This window comes from Cryptomeria japonica, unplaced genomic scaffold, assembly GCF_030272615.1.
Source record: "Cryptomeria japonica unplaced genomic scaffold, Sugi_1.0 HiC_scaffold_586, whole genome shotgun sequence".
NCBI classification, from domain to species: Eukaryota; Viridiplantae; Streptophyta; class Pinopsida; order Cupressales; family Cupressaceae; genus Cryptomeria; species Cryptomeria japonica.
In genome coordinates this window covers 63219-75000 of record NW_026729392.1, presented here as the reverse complement: position 1 = coordinate 75000, position 11782 = coordinate 63219, and the positions used below count along the sequence as shown (strand labels likewise).

The 11782-nt window shown below is 59.0% G+C and overlaps 1 non-coding gene across 1 annotated transcript; it reads left to right on the top strand.

The window, feature by feature from the left end:
• Nucleotides 1-11274: 11274 nt before the first annotated feature.
• On the top strand, nt 11275-11393 carry LOC131872388 (5S ribosomal RNA). The gene has a single exon (XR_009370542.1). It is a non-coding gene; the product is annotated as a 5S ribosomal RNA (ribosomal RNA).
• The last annotated feature ends 389 nt before the right edge of the window (nt 11394-11782 follow it).

Sequence of the window (11782 nt, the reverse complement as noted above, 5' to 3'; positions counted from 1 at the left end):
CCAGTGCCAACCCCTTATCCCGCGACGCGTCCGACAAAGAGAACGTTCCAAGGCGGCAGAGGAGGTTACCAGCCGAAGGATGCAGTAGCAATAACAGGTATAGTTCCGCGGCGGCCGAGAAGACTCACCGCATAGGAATCGGGATGCGAGGCGAGGGATGCGGCGGGAAGGCCCCGACGGCTAAACGGAAGAGGCTGCAGGGCCGCCTCGGAATGGTCCAAGCATCGGATGCGATTGGGACGACTACCAGTGCCAACCCCTTATCCCGCGATGCGTCCGATACACAGATAGTTCCAAGGCGGCCGAGGAGCCTCACCGCATATCAATCGGGGTGCGAGGCGAGGGATGGGGCGGGAAGGCCCCAACGGCTAGACGGAAGAGGCTTCAGGGCCACCTCGGAATGGTCCAAGCATCGGACGCGCTTGGGGCGACTGCCAGTGCCAACCCCTTATCCCGCGATGCGTCCGATACACAGATGGTTCCAAGGCGGCCGAGGAGCCTCACCGCATAGCAATCGGGGGTGCGAGGCGAGGGATGGGGCGGGAAGGCCCCAACGGCTAGACGGAAGAGGCTTCAGGGCCGCCTAGGAATGGTCCAAGCATCGGACACGCTTGGGGCGACTACCAGTGACAGCCCCCTATCCCGCGATGCGTCCGATACGAAGATGGTTCCAAGGCGGCCGAGGAGCCTCACCGCATAGCAATCGGGGTGCGAGGTGGGGGATGCGGCGAGATGGCCCCAACGGCTAGACGGAAGAGGCCACAGGGCCGCGTCGGAATAGTCCAAGCATCGGACGCGCTTGGGGCGACTACCAGTGACAACCCCTTATCCCGCGATGCGTCCGATACGAAGATAGTTCCAAGGCGGCCGAGGAGCCTCACCGCATAGCAATCGGGGTGCGAGGTGGGGGATGCGGCGAGATGGCCCCAACGGCTAGACGGAAGAGGCTGCAGGGCCGCCTCGGAATAGTCCAAGCATCGGACGCGCTTGGGGCCACTACCAGTGACAACCCCTTATCCCGCAATGCGTCCGATACGAAGATAGTTCCAAGGCGGCCGAAGAGCCTCACCGCATAGCAATCGGGGTGCGAGGTGGGGGATGCGGCGAGATGGCCCCAACGGCTAGACGGAAGAGGCCACAGGGCCGCCTCGGAATAGTCCAAGCATCGGACGCGCTTGGGGCGACTACCAGTGACAACCCCTTATCCCGCGATGCGTCCGATACGAAGATAGTTCCCAGGCGGCCGAGGAGCCTCACCGCATAGCAATCGGGGTGCGAGGCGAGGGATGCGGCGAGATGGCCCCAAAGGCTAGACGGAAGAGGCTGCAGGGCTGCCTCGGAATAGTCCAAGCATCGGACGCGCTTGGGGCGACTACCACTGCCAACCCCTTATCCCGCGATGCGTCCGATACACAGATAGTTCCGAGGCGGCCGAGGAGGTGGGGGATGCAGCGAGATGGCCCCAACGGCTAGACGGAAGAGGCTGCAGGGCCGCCTCGGAATAGTCCAAGCATCGGACGCGCTTGGGGCGACTACCAGTGACAACCCCTTATCCCGCGATGCGTCCGATACACAGATAGTTCCGAGGCGGCCAAGGAGCCTCACCGCATAGCAATCGTGGTGCGAGGTGGGGGATGCGGCGAGATGGCCCCAACGGCTAGACGGAAGAGGCTGCAGGGCCGCCTCGGAATGGTCCAAGCATCGGATGCGCTTGGGGCGACTACCACTGCCAACCCCTTATCCCGCGATGCGTCCGATACACAGATAGTTCCAAGGCGGCCGAGGAGCCTCACAGCATAGCAATCAGGGTGCGAGGCGAGGGATGCGGCGAGAAAGCCCCAACGGCTAGAGGGAAGAGGCTTCAGGTCCGCCTCGGAATGGTCCAAGCATCGGACGCGCTTGGGGCGACTACCAGTGACAACCCCTTATCCCGCGACGCGTCCGATACACAGATAGTTCCAAGGCGGCCGAGGAGCCTCACCGCATAGCAATCGGGGTGCGAGGCGAGGGATGCGGCGAGAAGGACCCAACGGCTACACGGAAGAGGCTTCGGGGCCGCCTCGGAATGGTCCAAGCATCGGACGCGCTTGGGGCGACTACCAGTGACAACCCCTTATCCCGCGACGCGTCCGATACACAGATAGTTCCAAGGCGGCCGAGGAGCCTCACCGCATAGCAATCGGGGTGCGAGGCGAGGGATGCGGCGAGAAGGACCCAACGGCTACACGGAAGAGGCTTCGGGGCCGCCTCGGAATGGTCCAAGCATCGGACGCGCTTGGGGCGACTACCAGTGACAACCCCTTATCCCGCGACGCGTCCGATACACAGATAGTTCCAAGGCGGCCGAGGAGCCTCACCGCATAGCAATCGGGGTGCGAGGCGAGGGATGCGGCGAGAAGGACCCAACGGCTAGACGGAAGAGGCTTCGGGTCCGCCTCGGAATGGTCCAAGCATCGGACGCGCTTGGGGCGACTACCAGTGACAACCCCTTATCCCGCGACGCGTCCGATACACAGATAGTTCCAAGGCGGCCGAGGAGCCTCACCGCATAGCAATCGGGGTGCGAGGCGAGGGATGCGGCGAGAAGGACCCAACGGCTAGACGGAAGAGGCTTCGGGTCCGCCTCGGAATGGTCCAAGCATCGGACGCGCTTGGGGCGACTACCAGTGACAACCCCTTATCCCGCGACGCGTCCGATACACAGATAGTTCCAAGGCGGCCGAGGAGCCTCACCGCATAGCAATCGGGGTGCGAGGCGAGGGATGCGGCGAGAAGGACCCAACGGCTAGACGGAAGAGGCTTCGGGTCCGCCTCGGAATGGTCCAAGCATCGGACGCGCTTGGGGCGACTACCAGTGACAACCCCTTATCCCGCGACGCGTCCGATACACAGATAGTTCCGAGGCGGCCGAGGAGCCTCACCGCATAGCAATCGGGGTGCGAGGCGAAGGATGCGGCGAGAAGGACCCAACGGCTAGACGGAAGAGGCTTCGGGTCCGCCTCGGAATGGTCTAAGCATCGGACGCGCTTGGGGCGACTACCAGTGACAACCCCTTATCCCGCGACGCGTCCGATACACAGATAGTTCCAAGGCGGCCGAGGAGCCTCACCGCATAGCAATCGGGGTGCGAGGCGAGGGATGCGGCGAGAAGGACCCAACGGCTAGACGGAAGAGGCTTCAGGGCCGCCTCGGAATGGTCCAAGCATCGAACGCGCTTGGGGCGACTACCAGTGACAACCCCTTATCCCGCGACGCGTCCGATACACAGATAGTTCCGAGGCGGCCGAGGAGCCTCACCGCATAGCAATCGGGGTGCGAGGCGAGGGATGCGGCGAGAAGGACCCAACGGCTAGACGGAAGAGGCTTCAGGGCCGCCTCGGAATGGTCCAAGCATCGGACGCGCTTGGGGCGACTACCAGTGACAACCCCTTATCCCGCGACGCGTCCGATACACAGATAGTTCCGAGGCGGCCGAGGAGCCTCACCGCATAGCAATCGGGGTGCGAGGCGAGGGATGCGGCGAGAAGGACCCAACGGCTAGACGGAAGAGGCTTCAGGGCCGCCTCGGAATGGTCCAAGCATCGGACGCGCTTGGGGCGACTACCAATGACAACCCCTTATCCCGCGACGCGTCCGATACACAGATAGTTCCGAGGCGGCCGAGGAGCCTCACCGCATAGCAATCGGGGTGCGAGGCGAGGGATGCGGCGAGAAGGACCCAACGGCTAGACGGAAGAGGCTTCAGGGCCGCCTCGGAATGGTCCAAGCATCGGACGCGCTTGGGGCGACTACCAGTGACAACCCCTTATCCCGCGACGCGTCCGATACACAGATAGTTCCGAGGCGGCCGAGGAGCCTCACCGCATAGCAATCGGGGTGCGAGGCGAGGGATGCGGCGAGAAGGACCCAACGGCTAGACGGAAGAGGCTTCAGGGCCGCCTCGGAATGGTCCAAGCATCGGACGCGCTTGGGGCGACTACCGTTGCCAACCCCTTATCCCGCGATGCGTCTGATACACAGATAGTTCCGAGGCGGCCGAGGAGCCTCACCGCATAGCAATCGGGTTGCGAGGCAGATTATTGGGAAGGGAACCCCCTGGGATGCGGCTCAAGCAGTGCCCAAAGGGACTGGAATGCGGAATCACATCGAGAGACCCAAATGCTATACGAGGGCTCAAATCGAATTATCGATTTGGCCACGACATGGACGCATCGGAACGACTACCTTTGCCGAACCACTCGCAATTGCATCCATACCGAAACCAATAGACATTTCCGTTAGAGCCCTCGCATAGCATTCGGGAATCTCGCATGCCCCTCTAAATCGACCAATGCTGGCGCTCAATGAAAATCCGAGCGCTACCACCGTTCGAGCGCCAGCATTGGTCGAGTTAGAGGGGCACGGGGGAGAATGCTCCAGTCAACACCTCCCCTATATAAGTTATTTGTCCGATTCTCGCACAACCGTAGTCTGCCTCGTCGAATCAAACAACGGTCCCAGATTCCGACTTCCGTTCCGTAGAGACCCAAAAGCTAGATGGAGGCTCGCAAGAAAGAGAGTCGGCGCATAGCAATCGGGTTTCTCGAACGTTTAGGGACCGAGCTCACTTGCGGATAGGGCAAAATCCGCCAAGCAACCCAAAAGCTAGACGGGGGCTCGAATCGAATCGCCTAGGCGGCCACAACAACGACGTGTTGGATCGACTACCAGTGCCAAACCATTCAGCAAGACTAGTCTGTGTCGAGGCCGGATAGAGATTCTCAGAGAGCGCCCGCATAGCATTTAGGAGACCTGCCGCGTCCCTCACACTCGACAAATGGTGGTGCACGTTTATAAATCCGAGCGATCCCAACCCTTTCAAGCACCAACATCGGTCGAGATAGAGGGGCACGGAGGGGGCTGCGTGAGACAACACAGTCCCCTATATAAGTTATTTGTCCGATTCTCACACATCCGAAGAATGGTCATCAAATCGGACAACAGCCCAAACTTCCGACTTCCGTCCCAGAAAGCCCAAGAGCTATCTAAAACGTTCATGGCCGGAACTCGATCGCGGCTATACCAGTCCGCCAAGCAACCCAAAAGCTAGACTGGAGCTCTAGTCGAATCACCTCTGTGGCCATTGCAAGGACGTGTTGGAGCGACTACCATTGCCGAACCATTCCGCAGGTCGAGTCCATACCAAGGCCGCATAGAGATTCACGATGAGCTCCTGCATAGCAATCAGGAGACTTGCCGTGTCCATCACAATCGATAAATCCTGGTGCAAGATTTTTGCATCCGAGCGCTCCAACCAGTCGAGCACCAGCATCAATCGACATAAACGGGCACGGGGGGAGGATGCTCGAGAACACTACCTCCCCTATATAAGTTATTTGTCCGATTCTCAAGCAGCCGAAGTCTGGTCATCGAATCGGGTCAAAGACCACAACTTCCGACTTTACCCACAATGCAAGTCATCGAATCGAACATCGGCCCCCGAGTCGGACTCCATGCGTATGTCAGGTCATCGGACCCAAATTCCGCCTTCCTGCGCATGGCGGGCCATCAATATCAACTCGGTCATCGGACCCAAACTCCGCCTTTTTGCGTATGGCACGCCTTCAAATCGGTCATCGGACCCAAATTCCGCCTTCCTGTGCATGGCGGGCCATCAACATCAACTCGGTCATCGGACCCAAATTCCGCCTTTCTGCGCATGGCACGCCATCAACTCGGTCATCGGACCCAAATTCCGCCTTCCTGCGCATGGCAGGTCATCGGACACAAATTCAGACCTCGCCAATATGCCTACGTATCGAATCGGTCATCGGACCCAACTTCCGACTTCATCCATACTGTAGGGTCTTTGAGGTTGGCGCGGTGCGCTCAACCCAGGGAGTCGACCCATCGAAGCATACACCTCCCCTATATAAGCTATTTGTCCGATTCCCACACCTGTGTAGTTTGCACCTCTGACCAGGACATCGACCCCAACTTCCGAACTCGACTGCAACGACGGCACCAGCGCCTTGGTGCGCACCTTGCGACGCACAGTCCCAACATTCGCCTTCCTGCACATGGCAGGTCATCGGACCCAAATTCCGACCTCGCGAGTATGCCTACATATCGAATCGGTCATCGGACCCAACTTCCGACTTCATCCATACCGTAGGGTCTTTGAGGTTGGCGCGGTGCGCTCAACCCGGGGAGTCGACCCAACGAAGCATACACCTCCCCTATATAAGCTATTTGTCCGATTCCCACACCTGTGTAGTTTGCACCTCCGATCAAGACATCGACCCCAACTTCCGAACTCGCCTCCAACGACCGAACCAGCGCCTTGGTGCGCACCTTGCAACGCACAGTGCCAACATTCGCCTTCCTGCACGTGGCAGGTCATCGGACCCAAATTCCGACCTCGCGAGTATGCCTACATATCGAATCGGTCATCGGACCCAACTTCCGACTTCATCCATACCGTAGGGTCTTTGAGGTTGGCGCGGTGCGCTCAACCCGGGGAGTCGACCCAACGAAGCATACACCTCCCCTATATAAGCTATTTGTCCGATTCCCACACCTGTGTAGCTTGCACCTCCGATCAGGACATCGACCCCAACTTCCGAACTCGACTAAAAAGACCGCACCAGCGCCTTGGTGTGCACCTTGCAACGCACAGTGTCAACATTCGCCTTCCTGCACATGGCAGGTCATCGGACCCAAATTCCGACCTCATGAGCATACCTACTAATCGAATTGGTCATCGGACCCAACTTCCGACTTCATCCATACCGTAGGGTCTTTGAGGTTGGCGCGGTGCGCTCAACCTGGGGAGTCGACCCATCGAAGCATACACCTCCCCTATATAAGCTATTTGTCCGATTCCGACACCTGTGTAGTTTGCACCTCCGCTCAGGACATCGACCCCAACTTCCGAACTCGCCTGCAACGACCGAACCAGCGCCTTGGTGCGCACCAAAAGTGCGCACTTTTGGAGGGCACTTTTGTGCGCTCCAAAGGTGCGCACTTTTGGAGGGCACTTTTCTGCGCTCCAAAGGTGCGCACTTTTGGAGGGCACTTTTTGGAGGGCACTTTTCTGCGCTCCAAAGGTGCGCACTTTTGGAGGGCACTTTTTGGAGGGCACTTTTCTGCGCTCCAAAGGTGCGCACTTTTGGAGGGCACTTTTTGGAGGGCACTTTTCTGCGCTCCAAAGGTGCGCACTTTTGGAGGGCACTTTTTGGAGGGCACTTTTCTGCGCTCCAAAGGTGCGCACTTTTGGAGGGCACTTTTTGGAGGGCACTTTTCTGCGCTCCAAAGGTGCGCACTTTTGGAGGGCACTTTTCTGCGCTCCAAAGGTGCGCACTTTTGGAGGGCACTTTTTGGAGGGCACTTTTCTGCGCTCCAAAGGTGCGCACTTTTGGAGGGCACTTTTTGGAGGGCACTTTTCTGCGCTCCAAAGGTGCGCACTTTTGGAGGGCACTTTTTGGAGGGCACTTTTCTGCGCTCCAAAGGTGCGCACTTTTGGAGGGCACTTTTGTGCACTCCAAAGGTGCGCACTTTTGGAGGGCACTTTTCCTGTGCTCCAAAGGTGCACACCTAGGTGAGCACCTTCGACCACACCTTGTAGCACACCAAACTCTGACTTTCGACTTCATCCGCAATGCAGGGTCTTTGAGGTTGGCGCAATGCGCACAACCAGGGGAGTCGACCCATCAAACCCAACACCTCCCCTATATAAGCTATTTGTCTGATTCTCATACATGCGTAGCCTGCAGGAGCAATTAGGACATCGACCCCAACTTTCGGCTTCTAAACGAAAACAAGGTCTTTGAGGTTGGTGTAATGCGAACAACTAGGGGAGTCAACCCATCAAACCCAACACCTCCCCTATATAAGCTATTTGTCTGATTCTCATACATGTGTAGTCTACAGGAGCAATTAGGACATCGACCCCAACTTTTGACTTCTTAACGAAAACAAGGTCTTTGAGGTTGACGTAATGCGCACAACCAGGGGAGTCGACCCATCAAACCCAACACCTCCCCTATATAAGCTATTTGTCCGATTCTCATACATGTGTAGCCTGCAGGAGCCATTAGGACATTGACCCCAACTTTTGACTTCTTAACGAAAACAAGGTCTTTGAGGTTGGCGTAATGCGCACAACCAAGGGAGTTGACCCATCAAACCCAACACCTCCCCTATATAAGCTATTTGTCTGATTCTCATACATGTGTAGCCTGCAACAACGATTAGGACATCCACCCCAACTTCTGAATTCGTCTGCGTTGACCGCACCAAAGGTGCACGCCTTGGTGCTCACCAAAATCCGACTTCCGACTTCTTCTGCTATGCGGGGTCTTTGAGGTTGGCGCAGTGCGCACAACCAGGGGAGTCAACCCACCGAATGCAACACCTCCCCTATATAAGCTATTTGTCTGATTCTCATACATGCGTAGACTGCAGCAATGATTAGGACATCCACCCCAACTTTTGACTTCTTAAACAAGACAGGGTCTTTGAAGTTGGTGCAGTGCACACAACCAGGGGAGTCGACCCATCAAACGCAACACCTCCCCTATATAAAGCTATTTGTCCGATTCTCATACGTGTAGTCTGCAGCAGCGATTAGGACATCGACCCCAACTTCCGAATTCGTTTGCATTGACCGCACCAAAGGTGCACGCCTTGGTGTGCACCCTGGAGTGCACTTTGGTGCTCACCTCGGTGCACACTTTGGTGTGCACCTCGGTGTGCACCAAAGGTGCGCACCTTGGAGCGCACCAAAGGTGTACACTTTGGAGCGCACCACATAGGGTCTTTGAGAGGTTGGCGCAGTGCGCACACCAAGGTGGGTGTTGAGGTGCGTGCCGAGGTGGGTGGGTGCTAGGGTGCGCTCCATGGTGGGTGCCAGGGTGGGTGCGTGCTAGGGTGGATTCCAAAGAGGGTCATAGGGTGGGTGCCAAGGTGGGTTGGTGATATAGTGGGTTCAAAGGTGGGTACTAGGGTGGGTTCCAAGGTGGGTCACAAGTTGGGTGCCAGGATGCGTGGGTGTTAGGTTGGGTGCCAAGGTGGGCTCCTGCGTGGGTGGGTGCTAGGGTGGGTTTCAAGGTGGACGCGAGGGCGGGTGCCAAGGTGGGTAACAAGTTGGGTGTTAGGATGGGTGAGTGCTAGAGTGGGTGCCAAGGTGGGTGGGTGCTAAGGTGGATGCCAAGGTGGTTCACAGGGTGGGTGGGTTCTAGGGTGAGTTCCAAGGTGGGTCACAGGTTCAGTGCTAGGGTGGGTGTCAAGGCGGGTGTCGAGGTGCCTGGGTGCTAGGGTGTGGATGCCAATGTGGGTCATAGGGTGGGTACTAGGGTGGGCTGCAATGTGGGTGCCAAGGTGGGTAACATGCTCGGTGGGTTCTAAATTGGGTGCCAGGGTGGGTGTGCACCCACCTTGCCCGAGGTGGGTGCCAAGGTGCCAGTGTGGGTGGGTGCTAAGGTGGATGCCAAGGTGGGTGAGAAGGTGGGTGATAGGTTGAGTGGTAGGATGGGTGGGTGCCAAGATGGGTCACAGGGTGGGTGCAAGGGTGGGTAGGTGCTAGGGTTGGTGTCAGGGTGGGTGGGTGCTAGGTTGGGTTCCAAGGTGGGTGCGAGGGTGAGTGTCAAGGTGGGTCACAGGTTAGGTGCTAGGATGGGTGAGTGCTAGGGTGCAAAGGTGCCAGGGTGGGTGCTAGGATGGGTCGATGCTAGGGTGAGTGGCAAGGTGGGTCCACAAGTGTCAAGGTGGGTGCCGAGGTGGGTGCCAAGTCGGCGACTGCTATGGTGGATGCCAAGGTGGGTCACGGGGTGGGTGCCAAGTTGCTAGGTTGGGTTCCAAGGTGGGTGCCAACGTGGGTGCTAGGGTGCGTGGGTTAAAGGGTGTGTCACAACGTGGGTGCCAGGATGGGTGCGCACCCACACTGGCCAAGACGGGTGCGGGTGCAAGGTTGGGTTCCAAGCCCGGTCACAGGCTGGGTGCTAGGATGGGTGGGTGCCAAGGTGGGCACCAGGGTGGGTGCACCCACCCTGGCCAAGGTGGGTCACGGGGTGGGTCCTAGGGTGGGTAACGGGGTGGGTACTAAGGTGCGTGCCAAGGTGGGTCATAGGGTGGGTGCCAAGGTGGGCACCAGGGTGGGTGTGCACCAACCCTAGCCAGGGTAGGTCACGGGGTGGTTGTCGGGGTGGGCGTCAAGGAGCCAAGGTGGGTGGCAAGTAGCCAAGTTGCGTGCCAAGGTGGGTGTCGGGGTGGGTGCCAAGGATCCAAGGTGGGTGCCAAGGAACCAAGGTGGGTGTCTGGGTGGGTGCCGAGGTGGGAGCCAGGGTGGGTCCCAAGGTGAGTGCAAAGGTGGGTGCCAGGGTCAAGGTGAGTGCCAATGTGGGTTCCAAGGTGCCAGGGTCAGGGTGAGTGCCAATGTGGGTTCAAAGGTGCTAAGTTGGGTGCGAGGTTGGGTGCGAGGGTGGGTGGGTGCCAAGGTGTGCTAGGTGGAAGCCCGGGTGGGTCGGCATCCCATGGGTGTCGAGTTGGGTGCCTGATGGGTGCTTCTTGTCAAGTTTTAGTCGTCGGGACTCATTTCGAGCCTTAGAGGTCGTTTCTTGTCCGGTTGCCCTGTCTTCGACCTGGGAACCCAATTTTGGTCCTCGGGTCCCATTTTTTTTTGTCTCGCATCCCACTTTTGGCCTGTGGCCTTTTCGGGGTCGATTCTCGTTTTGGGCATCAGAGCATGTTTCTTCTCCTAAAACCCAATATTTGTTTATTAAGTCTCGGAACACATTTTTGTTCTCGTGGACCCATCATGGGTCTTGGAACGCATTTGTGGTCCTTGGGTCCCATTTTGCATCCCGAAACTTGTGTTTTGGTGCTTGATCCCTATTTTGGGTGCCCACCTTGCACCAAGTGCGCACCCGGGGCAAACCGAGCGCCTTGGTGCACCGGGGCAAGATCGAGCGTGCACCCGAGGCGCCCCGAACATGCACCAAGGTGCACTCGGCCCACATGTGAGCGCAGGTCGTTGCGCCCGAGGTGGTGTGTGGGCACCGCGTTGCAGACGGGACACTGCACGCACACGACGCCCCCTCCAGGTGCACGCACGTAGGCCGGGCCGGGTGCACACCCGACGCCCTAGCAAGGTGCGCGCACCCGGGCAGGGCTCACACTTGGCGAACGGGGCGCACTTCGCGAGGGAGGGTGTGCACCTCGACGGGGGTGGGTGGCCGGGGTGGATTCGCACGTGGGTCGCGGTTTGCTAAGTACACACTGCGACAAGCTCATAACGGGTGCGATCATACCAGCGTTAGTGCACCGGATCCCATCAGAACTCCGCAGTTAAGCGCGCTTGGGCCGGAGTAGTACTGGGATGGGTGACCTCCCGGGAAGTCCCGGTGTTGCACCCTTTTTTAGTTTTTCGCCGGGCGTCGCAATGCTATTTGAATAAACCTTTTGCCCGTTTGCGTTCTCGTCGGGGCCGGGCCGGGCCGGGGTGCGCTGCCCGCACTACCGCGCGCGCGGGGGCGACACCGAGCGCGCACCCGAGGCGCCCCGAGCACACAGGCCACGGTGCAACCCGGGCGTTGTGCGCGCACCCCGGTGCGCCCGAGGTGCTGCGCGCGCACCCAGGTGAAATCGGTGTGCACCTCGGCCAGTGCGCGCTCGGTCGAGTCGCGCACGTTGGCCAAGGTGCACGGTGATGTTTCTTACTCTAAGGTTCCGCACCAGACGCCCGGGACAGGTGAGCGAAGCTGGGCGGGGCCGGGTGCGCGGCCGGGGCAGGTGCACGCAGCTG